Source organism: Zophobas morio, unplaced genomic scaffold (genome assembly GCF_036711695.1).
Source record: "Zophobas morio isolate AGI-343-1 ecotype UQ-CSIRO unplaced genomic scaffold, CSIRO_AGI_Zmor_V1 ptg000017l, whole genome shotgun sequence".
Classification (NCBI taxonomy): Eukaryota; Metazoa; Arthropoda; class Insecta; order Coleoptera; family Tenebrionidae; genus Zophobas; species Zophobas morio.
In genome coordinates this window covers 17924165-17930844 of record NW_026972122.1, presented here as the reverse complement: position 1 = coordinate 17930844, position 6680 = coordinate 17924165, and the positions used below count along the sequence as shown (strand labels likewise).

At 36.5% G+C, this 6680-nt stretch overlaps 1 protein-coding gene across 2 annotated transcripts in view; it reads right to left on the bottom strand.

Annotated features, from left to right (window-relative positions):
* Nucleotides 1-4751: 4751 nt before the first annotated feature.
* LOC135130178 (RNA-binding protein 45) overlaps nt 4752-6680 on the bottom strand; it is a 75020-nt gene continuing 73091 nt past the window's right edge. The window contains exon 9 of one of the 2 annotated variants that reach the window (XR_010280688.1): nt 4752-6410. The gene's annotated coding sequence lies outside the window, so the exon portion shown is untranslated. The remainder of the gene's footprint in view (nt 6411-6680) is intronic. The other variant, XM_064057538.1, reaches the window with a different exon arrangement.

The following is a 6680-nucleotide window of genomic DNA, read 5'->3' as shown; positions in this document are numbered from 1 at the left end:
AGTCACTGCAAAAGCCTATCTAAAAAATATGAATGCAATCATACATTACGAGTATATACTGATGATATTTTGTACATTTGATTTATTTGGCAAAATTTTGAGATGACGTTATCAAGTTTTTGAGTTTGATAAACAGATACGTTTTGATTAAAAAGCTACCATACTTACAGTAACTTCAAAACGTCTGCAATATTTCAAAGTGTTCAGTTTTGCAATTCTTGATTCAATCAATAAAATAAATTGACTCAGTAATTAATTTTTTTGAGACACCCCGTGTAAGCAAAACTAAAAAATATTAATGCAGTGATAAATCACAAGTAAAAACTCATCATTTTTGGACATTTCAGATAGGATTTAAAGAGCAAAATTTTGAGGTGACGTCATCAATTTTTTAGAGGGATGAGCAAATACATTTTAATCAAAAAATTCCTATGCTTATGATAACTTTAAAGCATCTACAAGATTTCAGAGCATTCGGTTTTGCAGTTCCTGATTAAATCAATAAAATTAATTCATTAATTTTTTTGAGTCACCCTGTATAAGCAAATCTAAAAAATATGAATGGAATGATAAATCACAAGTATAGACTCATCCTATTTTGGACATTTTAGATACGATTCATTTGGCAAATTTTGGGCTGACGTCATCAATTTATTATGCTTATCATATCTTTAAAACATCTGCAAGATTTCGAAGCACTCGGTTTTGCAGATTCAAAATTAAATTGCAAAATGTTGAGTCATGAAGCACATGTGTAGGACTATGTGATTTTATACAATTTAAAACTCATTTACTATGTACAATTTTGAAGTGACGCATTACATTATTGGTGGGGATGGTTAGCGTTTTACTATCTGCAGACAGACGGACAGACAGACGGAAACGGGAGACTCATTTCTTTGTACTCTAGGGGTCATGAAACGTCAGGAAAACTTACGCTCGGAAAATAAAAATTACAAAACATTCTTCATCAGAGCAACGAATTAATCAAAATGTTCAAAATGAATTAGTTCAAAGATTGAAGCTGTTAGTTGCTTCTCAGACCGCGGGTCATTCGGGTCACTGAAACGAAATCGCCTCTATAATTGAAGAACAACGCGAAGCTAAAATAATTGCATAATATGACTCTGGATAAATTCGGACGTCATTTGTTAAAACATACTCAACTTTCAAATTACAGCAGTGATGATGTGATAACTATATCGAACTATATGTTTTATAATCTAATATTTCACTTTGAATCGGAAAAAATCGTGGAAAACATGTACGCATTAAAATCGCAAAAAAATGCACTATACCTACGTTTCCTCTAGAAATTGGTGCTGTTGAAAATTTAATTATTAATAGCAATGAAATTAACGTATATAAATAACAATCTTTTAAACAAAGAAGAATTAAAAGGATTTTTACTACGTAACGGTCACAGAATCTCGTTCAAATACAATCAAAATGAAACAAAAAATGAGCCAAATTTATTCGCGGAAATGATAATAAAATGTCCTGTAAATTTTGAAAAATCGTTAGTACAGTCCGAGAAAGTATACCATAAACAATGATAGCAATGAAACGCAAGAAAATATATGAAAGAGGTATTGTTGCAGAATTGCACAAACATGTAAAAATTAACTTTTAAATTAAGGGTATTAACGAAACGTTACAAGCCGATCTAGTAAAAATGATACCATATGTTAACATAAATAGAGGATATAAATATATCCTAATTGTTATCGACTGCTTTTCAAAATTTGTCAGGGCTCTCCCAGTAAAATCAAAAGATTCTCAACAAATAACCGCTGCAATGTAATTTTTTTTATCTAAAATCGTATGGCTACCCAAAAATTTGCAAACAGATCAAGGAAAAGAATTCCATAATGTAAACTTTCAACATCTTACGAAAAAATACAAAAACATTACAGTGTCTCCAGTTTAAAAAACCCTCAATCGTTGAAAGAGTTAATCGCACAATAAAAAATTTAATGTGGAAAGAATTTTTAGTTTGCAAGGAAATTATAAATGGCTAGATTTATTGCCTAATGTGGTACATCGATGTAATAATACTTATCATAGTACTATAAAAATTAAACCTTCACAAGTTTACAAAAGTAACGAAAAAGCTGTTTTAGAAATATACAACGGTATCATCATATGTTGAGATTTAATGATGGCTCCAAGGATCCGTTAAACAAATTTTGATCGAATACATCAAGGAGAGCACGGGGTGAAGGTCGTATACTTGAAGGGAAGAAACAAAGAAAATTATCTCATGGAAACCCTAGGAAAAGACTGCCCCAAAATTGTGAATCTGGAAGCCATTGGACTGTGTGAAACTGACCAAAGAAATCCCAGCATGTGATAATCATATATCTAAAATTAAAAAATGTTCCTGTTCATTAAATAATGCTAAAAATATTTACAAATGGCTGCACTCTATATTTCCTCAACAAATAACATAACATTACAATGTGTTTTATTTAAACGCAAAAAAAGAACTGTCGGGTGTGGGATTCGAACCCACGCTCCCTTTCGACAATCAGAGCTTAAATCTAATGCCTTAGTCCACTCGGCCAACCTGACTACATTTAAATGATTTGTGCATAAACAGAGAGCAGCGAAGCTGTTTTAATCCATAGGCGTGAAGAAACGTTTCGCAGTCTGTTCAAGGTCTAGCGTTGGATAAACAACAGGCGTTCACTTCAGATTTTCTTCTGTAAAACGTGTTCTTTTAGGGGTTACGAAGTCTTTCAATTCAGAAAACAAACGCTCCACGTCACAACTGGTGTGCGAAATTAAACAGAAAAAATTGAAGTTTCATATTTTTTTCTAATGTGTGGTTCCGTTATGCCACCGCAAAATTCATTCAAAAGATTTAAATCAGGATTTCTAGTAACAACAGATTCTACTTTCCTTTTTAACTGTTTCCCAAATTCACCTGACAGATTTTTTAATTGAATCACAGTACTTTGAAGTTTTGCTAAAGCGTCATACAACTTTAAAATTTCAGACTGTAAATAAGCTATAGTTTTCGATAAATTTTGAGACTTTTGATCAATGAGACTGAAATCATATGCGATGTTTGGTTTGATAATGGTGTCTTTGCACTCAATATTTTGCGCATCGTGTGGTATGTGTTTGTGGGTGTATTTTTCAAGAAAGTGTTTCAATTTTGAGTTATTAATTTTTGCGAAAGAGATGGTCGCTGCCACAAATGTTTCGCACAGTTCCTCGTCAAAAGTATCTACCATAGAGGAAGAAGGTGGATTACTCTTATTTGTATGCGATTGAGACTCTTATAAATCTCGTTTAATTTCATATTTTTGAGGCGATGCTAACGTTTGTTATTGAACACTTTGTGCAATGAGTACTCGACGCCAATGTCTAGGCGCGTATTGCACCTGAAAAACAAGCGACAAAACTGCGATCCAAATGCAATGTAGTTGGAAAACGACTTGATCGACACCGTGCCGCGCTAGTCATGTGCATGCATGCGGTGGTCTGCACAGTTCTTAAAGAAGCGAAGGCCGCCGCCCTTAGTTTTTAACATATATCTAATAGTACTATATTGCTAACAGGCCTCAAAAGATTCCGAAAACATAACGGTAGAGCAATATATCGGACCTCTCTGTCTCTCTGTGGTACCAAACAGTACTGCGCATGCACTCGTACTTGGTTGATTTGTAGTGGATAGCGGGACTGGATGCGTTTTGACATTTCGTATTTTCGCTTCTATTTTGTGTACATGCGCACAGACCCTCGGTACTCTTATAGACAGAAAACAACATCTTCTGTCTCTCTCTGTCCGTGAACACCGTTTCTATGTTACTTCTGAAGCGCTAGCAATATAGTACTATTAGATATATGGTTTTTAAATATATATTTTCTTAGTAAGTTACATGACAGAATAATCAGGTTAGAGAACAAAACACGACCTAAGGGGTCATTAAACCCTCAAGTCAACAACAGGTACGCGCCGACCGAAAAGGTTGCTATGTCCAAATCCGGCCGAACAAGGGGCCAGGTCAACCAAGGACAGAACGATGACAAACGCTACGACCGTCCCCGACACGTGCCGAGCACGACCCTACCCGAACCAAGGGGTCGCTCTGCACGACTTCGGCCGAGATCAGGTCAACCGAGGACAAGACGAGGACACCCGAGCACGACCAAGGTCAGGTCAACAGAAGACAAGACGATGGCCGACCTCAGAGGTGAATGAACGATCGATGAAAAGTAATGGGGCTGCTGGGCCAGTTTGACCTCATTTGACCTGACCTAGAAGCCCCACTATATAACTACTATGACGTCATCACAAAATTGTGTAAAGAAAAAACTCAATTCGAAAATGTCGGATATGTTTCATTGTACTTCAGGAGCGAGGGAAATTCTGTCGAAACAACTTTCGACCAATTTTTCTATCTTTGGACATATTATTTGTGACATTTGTAATATTCGTTCGATGTTCTCAGGTCCGAATGGGAATAGTTTTTTTTTCTGCAATGCTTACCTTATTTTATTTTTCACGATGCAAAGTAAAATATAGTTTTTTTTTCTTTCTCATATTTGCAAACAATCAATTGCCAAATTTTAAATTAAAAAGCACTGTCAATCCCAAACTTTTTTCTTTTCACACATTTTTGCTAGAAAAGGAAAAACTTGGCATTCCTGGTTAAAACTTTTGTGTACAAGTAAAGATCACTTTCATAATTTACAAAACAATATATTTCAAAAAATATATTATACAAGTGACTGCGAAATACATGCAAAAAAAAAAGGGGAATAGCTCACAATATGATTATGTCACTGGCAAAAATTCACGGTCCTAAGTGGTAGGAGTGTCTAGAAAAAATTATTTGAAATTAAATGTAAATTGTTATACACGCCGCTGGTAATGTTTCGTGACCTACATAATTACTGCAATGAATGGGCAGGCGACTCGGATTAAGAACCAAAAAAATAACTTTATCAGGCACTTTTTTAATCGCAACGTGAAAAACACGAAAAGGGCCAGTCATTATCGAGCGGTCGTTGAAATCGGTGTATGGTCCAGTTTTCCAATGCAGAGTGTGTCGATATGGTAATTGGTGTGCGCGAACATTTGCATCAGTGGTACAGCACCTCCGAGATCATGGTACCTTCAACCTCAAACTCACGATCGTGGTCGTGATGGGACAGAAAGAAGAAATTGGATTTTCGCAGCTTGTAGTGCATCCTACATTAAAAGTACACGGTCACAACCATACCATGTTGACAAAGTGCACGGTTTGGAGCCCGCTGATTGTCCACGTTGTGTAACTCACTTTTTGTGCGATGGAACTCCACAGACTCGTCAACAAGTACGATTTCAAGAGACGGTTTTCGAGAAACGTGTATTGGTTGGATGAAACAGTTCGTTTGTGGAAATCAACAGTGTCCAGAAATTATCGAAGCGTTTCAACAAGTGAAAGTGGCAGCCGCTGCTCCGGTGTTTTTTTACCCATCAACAAACCTCTTGTAACCCTTGGACGCCTGTATTGCTAGTCAAGGACAACATTTTCAACATTTCTTGTAAAATGGTAGTAGCATTCTAAGTTGCTCTTACTTCTGTTCCAATAAACAATGCAAAATCGTTGTGACAAGGACCAAACATCCGTCAGAATCAAAATTACCAAAAAACTTTCGCACTGACCTTTAACGATGAACGAATAAATGAATGAACGAATGATAAGCAGCAAAAAGTCGGTTTTACTTTTAATTAAAACTGAAAGTGTTTACGTCGTTTTTATTCGAACGTTTTTCCAACTCTGTTTACAAGGTGGCTCAGTGCCTTCGTATCGAGGGTGGTTCATGGGGGTTTTGCCCCATTCGATTTTTAATTTGTTTTTTCTATATTGCGACTCTACTAGGGTGGGGGATGCATGCCGTGGTTAAAATATTTGCATATATTTCGCAGTCACCCTGTATATTCTACATTAAAAATTGCACTTCCTAATGCGAAATCCGATTCATTTTTGATGATAAACTAACTGACCTAGAAACTATTTCTTCAATGGGCTATTTAAATAGTCCTCGGACATTAAGTAACTCTTCTTCGACGCTGTGAAGCAGATCTTTCTGGTTCGGGGTGGGCCCTGACAGTCAAAGCAGTTCTTTACTCCCATCAATTTGTCGTAAACTTTCATGAAGTTGTTGGTCAACATTGGCCGTTTTTAGGGTCACTTGGGGATTAAAAGGATTTTCACAGACAATAGCTCTGACCTCAGCTGATTCACTTTTGTTCAGATGTACGTCCCAAGAACGCGAATAATTGGTCCGAAATACATTTATTATTTTTAATGTGTGTGTAGGGCAAGTGCAGCGATATGGTGATATACAAATACACCTGTTGAGCATTCAGATGTTGCACCTTTTCTACTGAGAAATCCGCATAGAGGAATCTACAATAAAACAATATACGTCATATAAATCATAGCAAAGTGTTTATCACACCGAAGGCTAGACAACCCGTTGGAAAGCTGTAGGACAGCACTTTCGATCTTGTTGGATTTCATCAGTACAGCATACTCCATCGAGTTGTCTAGCATTCATTGTGTTTCGTTTATGTGCTTAAGATTAGCAGACACATGTTAGTGAGATGCAAAGTGGCAGACAGGTGTAATTCAGCGTCCGGCGGGACGTTTGTCCGGGAAGTAGCTGTTTCCGTCCGC